Raw genomic sequence first — 15,026 nt, 5'->3', positions numbered from 1 at the left:
CTAGGACTTGAATTTAGGACCTGAGCTTTTTGTTCAAGGCTAGCACTCTACCTCATGAGCCATGGCTCCACTTCTTGTTTTTCTGTGATTAATTGGAGATAAGAGTATCACAGACTGTCTTGCCTGGTCTGGGTTTTGAACCATGATCCTAAGATCTCAACCTCCTTAGCAGCAAGGATAACAGGCATGAGCCATCAAAGACCAGCCCAAAATTATCTTTTTAATCTAGCAAAATATAGTATCACTAAATATTAACTTATACAAGGTGTTTTGTTTACATTAAATTCTATCTTAGCATTTACTTAACTAAATGCTTCCTTGAAGACATAAATATCATCTGTCTGTGTTTATAAACATGCTTCCATAAATATCCCAGTAAATTTTTTTCTGTAATTTAATGATTTTTTTTCTGGTAACTTCTTAAAAGTTAGATCAGAAACAAAACTACTTTGAGTTCACATTTCTGTCCATAAGACTTTAAGTACTATGTATGAGTAGAGTTTTGTGAAATTAATTAATGAAATTGTCATACCATTTTAACAGTATTTTTATTACAAGAGCTACCAAGCATTCTTCCAAATATTTATTTGTTTTTGTTTTTCTTTTTGCCAGTCCTGGGGCTTGGACTCAGGACCTGAGCACTGTCTCTGGCTTCTTCTTGCTCAAGGCTAGCACTCTGCCACTTGAGCCACAGCGCCACTTCTGGCCATTTTCTATATATGTGGTGCCGGGGAATTGAACCCAGAACTTCATGTATGGGAGGCAAGCACTCTTGCCACCAGGCCATATTCCCAGCCATCTTCCAAATATTTAATGACTATTTGTTCTTCTTTCTCTGGAAATTATTTATGTGGGTTAATTCACTATGCATTGTTAAAGATTTAATCAGCCCAAACCCACCAATAATAGTCTATCTAGTCTGATAGAATCAAAGTTTAAGACATGTACATGATTAGTTTAATAGCCTGGAATTTTCCATTGCACATTTACAAATTAGATACTTGTCATGTCCTATTAATGATTGCTTAACTTTATGTAAATCATTGAATCACTTTATTCTCACTTTTTTAATCTGTAAAAGATATTAGTAACAATAATATCAGTAGTATCATTAGGAAAATTAAATGTGGCCACTTTTATGAAGCACTTATCAGAATATCTGACATAATATAACTACTCAAAAATAATAGCAACTAAGAGGATGTTCTTAGTGAGATTTGTATAAACTCATATAAGCTCACCAATGGGAACAATGAAAAGCACATGCTAGTACATGTGAACTTACAAAAATTTAAAGGAAGTTGTAAATAAACATTTTATTGGGGCTGGGAATATGGCCTAGTGGCAAGGGTGCTTGCCTCCTACACATGAAGCTCTTGGTTCGATTCCCCAGCACCACATATATGGAAAACGGCCAGAAGGGGTGCTGTGGCTCAGGTGGCAGAGTGCTAGCCTTGAGCAGGAAGAAGCCAGGGACAGTGCTCAGGCCCTGAGTCCAAGGCCCAGGACTGGCCTAAATAAATAAATAAATAAATAAAAAATAAACATTTTATCAATTGTCAAGATTATTTAATTCTCCATAATTGAAAGAAGAGAGGAAAAAAAGTGTTGGTAGCTTTAAATAATATAAACAGAACTCTTCTAATAATGAAAGATAAGATCAGGAAGAACTAGGCCCAAATAACTGCTACACACTAGGTTAAAGGCTAAAGAAACACAGCGTGCATATTTCTGAATGATCTGTAGACAAAGAACAAGGTTGTACTTCATGGCTCTGGATATAATTGAATGAGAGTGAAGGGCCAACATAACAAAATAAAATCAAATTTGTTTTATAGGACAGATGAATAAATGGAGAAACATATCATGTATAAGATCTAATAAGGAGCTGGGAATGTGGCTTAGTGGAAGAGTGCTTGCCTTGCATGCATGAAGCCCTGGGTTCGATTCCTTAGCACCACATAAATAGAAAAAGCCAGGGGTGGTGCTATGGCTCAAGTGATAGAGAGCTATCCTTGAGCAAAAATAAGCCAGGGACAGTGCTCAGGCCCTGAGTTCAAGCCCCAGGACTGGGAAAAGAAAAAAAAGATCCAATGGGAATATTCAAAAATTGAGTGATCAAAAATTGATCATCAGGTTAGAAAGCAGAAATAGCTTGAAAGATGAAAATAACAATCTATCAGGAAACCGACGATAAATAAGAAGCCATACCAGTGTGGGTTCACAGCAAAAGTAATGACAGGCAGACAGATTAGGATTTAGTGTTGTGAAGCACTGTGCAAACTTTACAAGTGCCAGTAAATCAGTCCTGAGTGTAGCCTGTGATACTCTGAAACGGAGTGGTCACTTAGTGCTAGGTATGGCTTAAAATTCAGTCAATAAAACCAAAGGAAGACCACAGGGGCAGGGTAGCTAGGGCTATTCCTTGCATCAGTAAATGCAAAGCAATTGTCCTGGCTGACATGGAGGGGGGGTGTCTTAATCCCTGCAAATCATGGAGGGAACCAAGAAAAAAAAGTATTAAACTAAATACATTGCCATTAATATGTAATATCAGCTCAAATTCACCCTGGGCCAGCGTATTTAAAAGCTACTATTTTTAAAATTGGATAGGTCAACCTTTCTCAACAGTGAGTCAGAGACAGGACTAAGTTTAGGCAAATCCAGGCTACCCATACCTGTTCTCATGATATCTTTGTACATAATTCAAGGGAAAGGTTGTGCTGTTTTTAACTCCAACTTTGTCCATTTAGTTTTGTTTGACTTTTTGTTCAGGAAAGCTAAGAATATATTGAAAAGATAAAGTAACCCATATTAAGAATGCAAGTAGAGGAGATGATAGAATTCCTGAGTCAGTCTCATTGTTAAAATTCTGAGGCTGCCCTTTGGTTGCAGTCAATTGTAATGTAGTAGTGTTCTGAGTATTCCTCTTTTGTCCCATCTGACCTTTCAGATACAAGTGCAAGCATTCATTTCACTGAGTAGCTATGGAAAAGCTGTTCAACCTTAGTTAGAAATTTCTGAACATTTCCACCATGTTCCATTTCATTTATTCACATACCAGGCTCAGATAATTACTCTTTGGAGATTGTAACATTTTCTTTTTCTCTAAGGAATGAAACCATACATAGTATTTTTGGTATACACACTCATACACATACACTCACACACACACTTGCCTAACTTGTAAGAAATAAATTAGATCAATTTACATTGCCAGAATTCAATGTCAGGTCAATTCGAATTATATTAGAAAAAAATTTTAACCTAGGGAAAAACTTCAGTAATTTTGAAAGCTACTTAATGTTCTGAAATAACTTGTTAGATTCTTAAACTTTATGACCTAAAAAGACTTTTTCCAATTTTAACTTTTCAATTGGAAGGTAAGAACAAAAATATTCATTTAGGCATAAGGCATATGATTTAATTTTGAAAGTATTATAATTTAACAAGTAAAATAAGAAATTTAAATGATTTGGCCTTTTCTGATCATAAAAATCATTTTAGGTTTCAGCCAAAATGAAGATTTATCTAATTCATGAAACAGAAGTGAAAGGAATTGGAATGAGCGTAACAAGTAAAAATAATATACACAAACACGTATATGCATTTAGTTTGTTGATTCTCTTGTAATAATCTTACACATAAATGGATAATTTTGAGGATACAAATGAAATATTTTCTTAACATTCACTATAATGTATGAACTAAGAAGTTTGCTTTACAGGAATTTAGCAGTTCTGTTTTTAAATAATTATCATTTATTTTATATTCAATAATTTTTTGAAGAAATAATGGAACTGGGTTAAATCTAAATTGATAATGCCAAATATAAAAGGAGAAAAAAATCTGTGTCAAAGCTAGTACAGGAATAATTTAATGTGAAAGAAAAGTAGAAGCAGGTTAAAATGTAAAGACAGTCCTTGGCCAGATTTTTCTAAATGCTTTGCAGGTTCAAATTAAACTTTCATTCTTTCATGTCCTGAAACATATTTTACCTCTTCAATGTTTGTATCTACACCCTTTATTGAATCTAAAGTGATCATTCACGATGTGTACAATGGATTGAGAATAAATGTGAATACCCATGGCTTAACTGGTTTATGAAGAAACTGAGAGGCTGATGATCAATTCAATCAATATATCTTTCTAGTATGTAATAGAAATGAAGTTCAATCTCAGGTTTTTGTGGCTCAAACTTTTTTCTTTACTTCAGTCATTAGTTCCTAACATTTTTACTAGATCAATGTCAACAACACAGATACCAGCAGAGAATTTTCTAGAGATTAAAATGTTGACCCTGGCACTAGGTTCTTGGGATTTAAATCTCAGTACTTCTAGTCCATATCACATGACCTTCAATATATATGCTCCCTATAATTCAATCTCCTAATTTCAGGAGAAAATATGGGGAAATGTGATTCTCCAAATATTTAAATGAACAAGAAATGATTAGTAGAATTAACATGAAATGACGCTTCAGCTGGGGACTACTGCATTGCATCTAGTGGATCTTAGTAGTCTATCTTTATAAAGCAGATGAAATTATTTTCACTTTCATTTGAATTTAGTTTTTGGTGTAATACAGAATGCTTTTCCAGTCATTTTTTTTAAATCAACATTCCTTTCTGAATTTTCTTCTGATTACTATTTGTCATTTTTCAGAGTTAACTTTATCCAACATGTTTTTGTTTCATCTTTACAAGTAGAGGATGATCAACTTTAATGTTAATGCTGGAGCTGTTATATTCTTCTGCCTTTGAGTATATATCAAAAACTACCACCGTGGAACATATACTAGCTTCTAGACAACTTTGTGTTATCCAGATATGCCTTAAGGCTTTTTGTTTTGTTGTTTTTGTTTGTTTGTTTGTTTGTTCTTGCTGGTCCTAGGGCTTGCACTCAGGTCCTGGGTACTGACTCTGAGCTGATTTTGCTCAACGTTAGTGCTCTACTGCTTGAGCCACAGGGCACTTCTGGCTTTTTCTGAATAACTTGTTGGAGATAGTCTCACAGGCTTTTTTTTCCTGGCTGCATTACTCAGATCTCAGGCTCCTGAGCATAAACTAGAAAAAAAAAACAACAAAACACATAGTTTAACAAATAGTGATATGGACAATTTTATCACTACCATGAACATTTAGAGACTAATTATTCTTTAAATGTTATAACCTCAGACATGTTTTCATAACTGATGTTTTATTGCTTTGCTTTTTTTTATTTTTTATTTTTTTTCTCAAATTTTTATTATCAAACTGATGTACAGAGAGGTTACAGTATCATACATTGGGCATTGGATACATTTCTTTTACTGTTTGTTGCCTTGTCCCTCATGCAGAATTTGCTTTGCTTTTTATTATAAATAAAAGTACTATATAAAACAAAATGAGATCATATGTGTTCTGTAAATGATCATATTTGTGTTATTTGCTTATTATTTTAAACTATGCTAGAAAGCATAGCATGACAAAAAAAATCACTATTGGAAAACTGATAGAGCTGAGAATCTATCTTTACTTTGTTAATACAGGATCTTAAATGGATAACTTAGGCCAATTTCCCTAAGGTTCTAGTAAGAAATTAGGCCAGATACTTCCTGATACGCAGCATTAAGACTTAAAATTTTTCCCACAGTCAAATTTTAACAAGCAATAACCTTACATGGTAATTATCTATAGAGCCAGCACTTTGCAAATAGAGGCAGAAGTGGGCTATCATGAGGTACTTAAAAAGTTAAAGGACGTCTTGAACTATCTAATAAATAAGTAAATAAATAAATAAACAAATAAATAAATAAATAAGGAAAATGTCCTCATAGTAATAAGGATAGCTCTAGCATGGTAAACTCTGTTCATAGTTGGTAAGATGACCGTTGTGATATATGACCAATCTCCTTGTCTACAGGCCTATATGGATAATAGAAAGGAACTGGTTGTGAGAATGACAGTATATTTTGTGCCAAGAATTTGATGTTGAAAAGCCAATGAAGGAAAGATGTCCTACTTAGTGCTGTGCCAAAGTACTGTGCTTTCTTTCTTATACTGATTTATTTCTGAGTTCAAAGCAAGGAATGAAAAATACCTAGTTCTCTCAAGGAAAAGATTTGTACTGGAAAGTTGTCCCTTCATATTATTGTGATTGATCAAAATTTTCTCTGGAAGTCCATTCAATCCTGGATGATGTCATAATCACTCTGTATCAACTCACTTTGCTCTGTCTCTCTCACAATTCTCCATCAATAATCATATATACATAGAACTGGCAACTAAAGATTAAGTCCTCACCTTTCCAAATGAAGATCACTGATATCTCAATCAAGAATCTCACATTTAGTCATTTAATGATATCAGATAACACACATATACCAAGGATTCTACATAACCTATTTTTACTTCTAAATTAATGTGCACCATCAGTCTATACTTATACTGTGATGTCCATGTGTCACTTTCTTTTCCAGAAGAGCAGTAAATGGATTACTAGGAACATTTAAAAATTTACCCAGAACATTAGAGGTAAGTATTCATTTATACGCAGATTTTATACAAAAGTTAATGACATTTATTCTTTTGTTCTTCAGATATTTATTGAGTAGAACACCCACAGAATATACTGAGTTTGATGTCAAGAACTGGGTATTTTACACAGTTCTCTCTTACAGGGAGAGAACCTATATATATACACATTATGCTGCCCATGAGCTGTAAACATTGCCTGTACCAATGATGGCCAATAGTCTCTTGAATGAAGCTAGTATCTAATCATCTAGTCTTTTTGTGTTCTCTGAGGAAACCAGTAAATGAGAAGAAGAAATGGATATTTAGATCCACCAATGACTTTGATAATAGGCTTTGGAAAGCCCAGATTTGTAAAGTTGATAAAGAAAAGAACAAGAGGAATAAAAATAATTTTATGTGAGTTTTGAAGGAAAGACGTAGGTGAGCAAAGTAACGGAGGTAAGGTATTCTTTTTAGGGAGGAAATATTGTTCAAACAAAACAGTACAAATATGCCAGAAATGTGAGCCATCTTCGCTGCTATTTAAAGATACTTTCTTGTCCACCACTGCTCATACAAATGTTACATCAAATGAAGAGTTCTCCACAGAGATAATTTGTAAAGGAGAATTCATTCAGTAAGCTAAACCAAAATATTTCTCAAGGATTTGCACTAACAAAATTCCACATCACATAACCATTTCTCAAACTACACTAACTTGATGGATTGGTGAAATTAGAGAAAAGTGATAAAGACCTAACAAATGGCTTTCAGATTCCTGGGCAATCCTTAGAATCACTCTTAAAAAAAATGAAATGAATTTGATGTGCACTCATATGTTGACATTGCTCATTTGGCTTATTGAACTCCATGAATCACCACAACTAAGTACCAAAACCTGACTGAACTTTTTTGGAAAACATTATATTTCCTTTTATGTAAAGTTCCTGAGCTTTAGATGACCATGTTTTTAATGCTCAAATATCTCAACACTCAAACTTTTAATTATTTCATCCTGGCCACAACATTTACTATTGCTCCTGTTGTAGTAAGGGTTGAGCTCAAGGCCTTTAGTCCTTTGGCCCTTCCTTGCACTTGGTATTTTGAGACAGCCTCTTGCTTTTTGCTCAGGCACATGCCTGGATTGCGGTCATCCTATTCTACTTCCTGTAGTAGCAGAGATGACAGGTACATGCCACTGCAAACAGCTGTGGGTTCAGAAAAGATCTCATAAACTTCCAAGCCTGGCCTTATACAAGAACCCTCTTATGTCAGCTTCCTAAGTATCTACGATGGCTAACATGAGCCACTATGCAGAGTTTTGACTTTTACTTTTAGTAATGGGTACTTCATTTTGCTATTAAGTACTTCTTTTTTACAATTTTTAAATAGGTAGAACATACACAAGGCAAAGTCATGTATGTGCATATATTTTATTTGAAAAACTATGTCTCCTTCTAATCTAGTTCTCCATCCTGTAAGTTTGTACTCTACTACATTATTCTGTACCCAGTTTATATAAATAAATATCATTACAAGTTTATGTATTTCCACATACTTTTACCTATACTAGAAAAAGTAGCATTAAGTACATTTTTTAATTCAGTAGAATAGTGTATTAATTGCATTGCACCTAGTTTTTACTTGAGGCATGCATTTTGACGTGTTTTTGTAAAACTCTCTAAGGAGCTTCTTGTCCTTTCTTCTTCAGTAGTTGTAGTCTTACTAAATTTGTCACCTTCTCTATTTACAACCTTCTTTGGAGTGAGAGATATGAATGGTTGTAGATTCAAGTTTTAAGGCTTTCCCATAGCAGTCAAATCCACTCACTGTTGTTTTTATGTAGTTAAGTACAAACCATATTTAGATGCAGTTATGCAAATCATCTCACATTTAGGTTAAAATCTTCAGAGGACCCAAAATAAGTTTTCTGATTTTCATCTTTGTCTAAACCAGAATACACAACTTTCTCAGATGATGTTCAGGAAGTCCATTGAACTATGGAGGAACGATCCATCCCAAAAGTGAACATTTTACCCAGGTAGAATTTAATGAAGTCCCTATATAGAATAGATTTCAAAAACAAACTCTTGGATAGACTATGGCTGACCACAACATCAGGCGTGCCATGAGAGTTGTAGCCCTTTATGATTTCCCTGTCAAGGTGCATTAAGGTGACTTTGAAATTGGTGGTCCATGAAGACTGTGAATGGAAACCAAGTTCAAGGCTTGTAAAATCTACTCAGTGACAAAAGGCACTTCACAGGCAATACTTCCTTTTCCATTGATGTGAAAGGAAAGTGCCTCTCCTACAAAGATGGCTTATTTTAACCTGGAATCCCATGTTGTTTTGGAAACTTACATCAGTACTTTAGTTTGAAGATCTGACACTTAAACTTTTACTGTCTTATTCAGAGTGAAATAAACATAATTTAGCTCTTAATTGGATGATCTTTTCATGAACTTAAGTTGTTGGTAACACAGGGTTAAAAATGTAAACAAATATTAATTTTGGAGATTATTGGGGTGGCCTGTCCCCAACATTCAGATTATTATACTTTTCCTAGTGGCTAGTGCTGATATTGATCATTACACATTTTCTGTCAGAAAAGATGCTTCTCAGATCTGCGTCTGTTACCTGCTCTCACTCTCTGCCACCTCCAGTAGTTTACTGCGATATTTCATTTTTTGATTGCTGGGATTTATTATCTCATCCTTCCACATGATATGGAAATGTATAAACAGGTATAATTACAAATGCAATATCATCCTTTAGCTTTAAATGTTGTTAATATCCTCCTTTTCTTGTGGAGTTTTAAATAAATACATAGACTTTTAAACCTTAAGGTTTGCTTTGTCATTTTAAAATAGAATAAAGTTAACCAAACGTTTTAGTGCACTATTCTTTGGAATCATGCTTTTTTCTATATTTATTTTTACACACAAATAATGTTAGATCTACAAAAATTGCAAAAGTAGTACAAAGAATTTTAATTCATGGTCCATTTATTTTTCCCAGTTACTAATATTTAGTTGTTTACTGCTGCATTTTTGTGTAGGCAGGCATGTGTTTGTGTAGTAAATGTATTTCCTAAGAACAAAGACATTAAATTACATACTATAGCATAATCACAATATTAACATTGACATAGTACCATTATCTAAGAGAAAATTGTTTACAAAATTGTCTAATTGTACTAGTGTTATTTGTAACATAAGAAAAATGTTCTGCTATAGGTTTCCATCCAGCAAAATTCATACATTTTATATTCTTCTTCTTGGTCTCTAGCCCTTTCATAAACAGCTTAACATTTCTAAAGAGTACAGACCGGTTTTCTTGCATAATGTCATTTTTAGTTTGAGAGTAAGGTCATTCTGGGATATAGAGCAAGATATTATCAGAAATAAAGAAATGAAAGAAAGAAAAAAAGGGGAAAAGGGAGGGGAGGACTGGAAAGGCAATGAGAGGAAAGAAGAGGCGAAGGGAGGGCCAGGGAAGGGTGGGGAAGGGAAAAAGGGAGGAAATAGAATTGACATCATATGGTGGTAAAGGTACAACTTTGAAAGAGTTTGGAAGTTCCATAAACACATATGGTATTCATACCACAGAATTCAACTCTTCAACTATCTCTATTTCCAAAGAGAAGTTTAAAACATGAAAATATTATGTCTCGGCTTATTTCTTTAGTTCAATTTGTATACTTTCAGCTAGTCTATTTATTGTTCTTGATTTTTGTTTTATTTTGTTTCAGAGTCTCACTATTATTCCAAGCTGTTCTGGAATGCTCTATGTAGTCCAGAATGGATTTAAAATATAATCCTTCTGTCAGACTCTCAAAGATTTGCATTACAGACATGAATCATCACAACCAGCCCAATCTACTTTCATTAAAAACAGAAATTCTCTGTAATTACTTTCCAAGTATTATTATTCTAAAGATACTATTTGAGTAGAAAATACAATTATTAAAAAGTTCATGCTAATCTATATACTTTCTAACAGCATGGACTGATATATAAAATGATGAATATTGAGACTAGGTTGTAGCTCAGTAGTAGAGCACTTGGGTAGCCTGTATGAGGCCCTGGGTTTAAAATCAACTAGGTCATTTAATTTAATATGATGTTTTTATATGATTTCAAAGACATAATAATAATAAAAGATCAGTATGGGGTTATTGTAGTCCAATGTATTTTAAATTACTTTACTTCTGGCTAACCACTTTAAACAAAAAATTCTGTAACAGCTCTACGTGAACAGGAGAATTTGTTGTTCAGAGAAATGACAATAGACCTAAGCCTAGGTTCTCTTTTCATATGATTTCTGCAGATATATGCAACTATGGATTATTAGCAAATGGGCTCAAGTTTTAGGCACAACAAAGTGACTGCAGGAGAACTATAGGCAGTACCTCTTAATGAGGATATAGATAATAAGCCTTGGTATTGATAAACCATCTACCACAAACACATGCCTTGTAACAGTCAAGAAATAGCTCTTCAACCCTCTCCTTCTCAGGTTTGTCTTTTTCAGTAGAGAAGCCATCTGATGGTGCTGATGGTGCTTGATATGCATTAAAAGTTTAGAGAAAACAAAGCCAAATGAGAATAAGCACCTGGGGACTTGATTTGCCCAGCAAACCATTTCTAAAGGAGTTTTGATTTTGAAGAAATGGAGACAACTTGCAGATAATTTTCATTAAAGAATATGACCAATTTTTCTTTTCTTTTTTCCTTTCTTTTCTGTGCTTTGCTTTGCTTTGTTTACTTTGCACTGCTTTTTTTTTTTTTTTTGTCATTCATGGGGTTTGAAATCAAAGTTTGGGCACTTTCCCTGAACTTTTTCATACCACTTTGAGCCAGAGCCTCACTTCCAGTATTTTGGTGGTTAATTGGAGATATGAGTCATTAACTTTCTCTGCTCCCATTGACTTTTTATCTTCAGATCTTAACTCCTGAGTGGCTAGGGTTTATAGGGATGAGCCACAGGCACCCTGCTTTTAGAATACGACCAACTTTAAGGCCAACTTCCCTTCTTTAGTATATAATCACAGTGCACACATTCCCTCTCTTTTCTCATTAGTTGACTGGTGCTGACAAAATGTCCTCTCTCTGTTCTTTACATTATGAATGAATTCTGCTAAAACTGCTGGTATCTCTCATGCTTTCAGTAAAACAGGCCATCCAAAGTGGTAAGTAGAGATTGGAATTGATCTGATGAACCACACAATATTTTATTGTTTGTTCCTGCAGCCATGCAAATGCTTCAGCAGTAAAACCATGTCTCTTGTTCAGAGAGACTTTGTGAAGCCCTGAGGTCTGTGGGGATGGTACACGAGTGTGAGCAGGAGGCCAGTTAATAGGTACTCGTAAGATGTGATATCTCCCCTTCATCAAAAAAAAAAAATCAGTCCAAATTGATTTGTCATCTGTTGGGTGGATTCTCTAAGCATTTTATAAGCACATTTATTCACCAGCTAATATTGTTTCTTCTTCAATTTTATAAATTATGTTTAATTTTACAAAACATTTGCCATTTGACAAAGCACCTTGTACATACAGTGTATCTTGCTCAATGTCCACCCCTTTGATTTTTACTGACTGCTTTTTCTTACAGAAACAACCCAGTCACTCAAACCTGGTGGGGTAGAACAAAGGAAGAAGGTGAGGCATAAGAAAATACTACTTTTCTTCATCTCTATTCCTATGCTTCTGTGATGAATGGGGTAAAACTAAACAACCACATGCTTCCTTAGACAATCAAATACACAACCTCCAACTATTGGTTTGTGCAATCGATATTCACAGTGTTCACTGGCTACTTGTTCCATAAACAAACAAATCAATGAAAACCCAGAGAAATAAAATGAATTTCTTCCATGTAATAAAATGAGCTGGTACCAGGGCTAGAATTACTATGTAGAATTAAGTTTGTGTCTATTATTCTTTCTAACAGAAAGATGATAACTCTATCTCTCTGTATTAGAAACAAGAAACAAAAATACTTATTTATTGTCAAAGTGATGTACAGGGGGATTACAGTTTCATATGTAAGGCAGTGGGTACATTTCTTGTACAATGCAGAAAAAAAATAAAGCAAGGTGAGAGTTCCTGCTTGTAAAATAATAAAAATAAACTCAGAAATAGGAGCAAGAAAGACTTTCCTCTGAACAATGATAAGAAATTATTCTATTATATATGGGATGCATATAGGATACATATTGTAGCACCTTAAGTGCATTAAATCTACCTTCTATTTCTCTGCCAAAAATCTATCATCTATCTTCAAAGTTGATCTTTTCTATCTGAAATAAGCTATTACAGAGGGTTTACTTGTTCTGATACTATTGCCCTTCATGTAGATACAAGAGAAAGGAAATTATTATTTCTTTATGTTTCATGTAACTCTTGGAATTTTTTAGTTATCCCAGCTATAGGAGAAAACTTCAGAGAGTAAATAGATTTTGGTCTCTAGCTTTGTTTAAAATCTTTCCCCAAGTTTTTCTGTCAATAATACATGTATATTTCCAAACCAAAAATCTGTTTATGATCAGATAGGTAAGCTAACTTACAAAAGCTCACTGAATATATTTCCAGATCTTTTCTAGGTGTTGTTCTTCCTGGAGATGATGATTTAAAAGTAGCCCAACCAAGTTTTTGCATGGAAATGAGATCCTTGTCTCCATATCTTTAGCAGAGTGACACCTGTGTTTCATAGATGAGGAAACCAGAACTTTGTGCTTCATTTTCCTTTTGGAATCAAATTCTCTCTTCACTGTCAATACTTTTCTTATTTGGTAGTGTGATACCTTAAGAAAAAGAATTTTCTATGATTTTTAAAGAACTGCTGCAAACTTTTAATAAGTTTTAGTTCTCAAATGAGTAGACTGTGTTCCGATAGCCCAAATGAATCTATCTATTTATTGATGGGTCTATCGATCTATCTATCTATCATCTGTCTGTCTGCCTGCCTGTCTGCCTGTCTGCCTGTCTGTCTTATCTAACTTATCATCTCCATAACTCTTTTTTTTTCTATATATGTGGTGCTGAGGAATAGAACCCAGGGCTTCATGTATGTGAGGCAAGTACTCTACCACTAGGCCATATTCCCAGCCCCTAACTTATCATCTATTGTCGAATAAGCAAGGCTTTTTTTTCCATTTAATATACCATTAGCCTTCCATGGCTGTTGGCTTTATATTCATGGATTCTTCCAATTATAGGTTGAAATATTGAACATGTACAGATGTTTTTCTTGTCATAATTCCCTAAACAGTGTAATAGAATAACCATTGCATACCATTCATACTGTATGGAGTATTGTAAGTAGCCTAGAAATAAGGTGGTGTATATGGAAATATGTGCAAAGGTTATAGTTCAATACTGTGCTGTTTTATAAAAAGGGATTTGAGCATCTGAAAAGCTTTGTGTCCATAGGAGTTTCTGGAACCATCCCTTGAGAACACCAAGGGCAGGAAGTCCATGTTTCTTCTTTCCTTCTACTCAGAAACATTGACTGCTACTGTCATTGAGCAGTTTTAAATTGACAAGGGCAGTTTTCCCTGCACTAGAATAAATTGAAAGCCTCAGCTAAGTTGTAATGAAATTTAATACTTAGAATTTGAATGATATTTTACAAATCAAAGGGTAGTACCAGAGTTTTAAAATCTTTTCTATACTTTCATAGAGAATAGAAAGGTATTTTTGCTGTTTAAAATTCTTATTATACTTCTTAAATGCAGTTAATGATTTATTCCATTGTCAGAGAGGAAGTTTTAAATGCTCAGTATAAATAAGAACCTTATGTCACTTTTACATCTTTACAAGTCACCTAAAGTATTTCCATAGTAACTTGAGGTTGTTATACTTTTTTAAACAAAGTGCCTTTTCTCAAATTCCTTCTCTACAGAGAGGAGCTGCAAGGTGAATAAGCCACAGAACTAGAGTGCACTTGGCCTGGGTACTCAAGGTTTTGGCTCTCAGATGTGAAAATTTCTAACAGCACTGCTGTTGAGTGGTTGGCAGATCATAGAGGACTCATAGTCAATCAGAGTTAGGAAGATATTCATTTTTGACCATGTAACATATGTTAAAAATAAATATTTATAAAGATATTGCCCAATAACAAATAATTGCATAACCAGAAAACATACAAAAATAAGACTTAAAATATTAAGCTTTGTAGTGAAGAAATATTTGTGTGCATCAAGTAGAAAATGAATTTTGAAGTGATGTACAGTACATTTTATAAATGTTATTAAATATTTCCTTTCTCCCATGTTCTTTATCAGATAAGTAATATGATAAGAATATTATCTTTTCGTTCCAAATCCATTAAAGCAATCACATCTACATTTCTAGGAATCTTTCTGTACGTTCTAGAATATACCCCTGGCCTTTCCTAAATTATTGTTTAGAATTAGAACTCTGTGCAAACTGGAAAAGGATGTAAGTTTGGAAGCCTTTGATGACTGTAATTCTCTAAAGAAAGAGGCAGACATCATTCTGTATGAAGAATAAAACATGCCC

Source organism: Perognathus longimembris, chromosome 5, assembly GCF_023159225.1.
Source record: "Perognathus longimembris pacificus isolate PPM17 chromosome 5, ASM2315922v1, whole genome shotgun sequence".
NCBI lineage: Eukaryota > Metazoa > Chordata > Mammalia > Rodentia > Heteromyidae > Perognathus > Perognathus longimembris.
Note: the sequence above shows the minus strand (reverse complement) of the source record.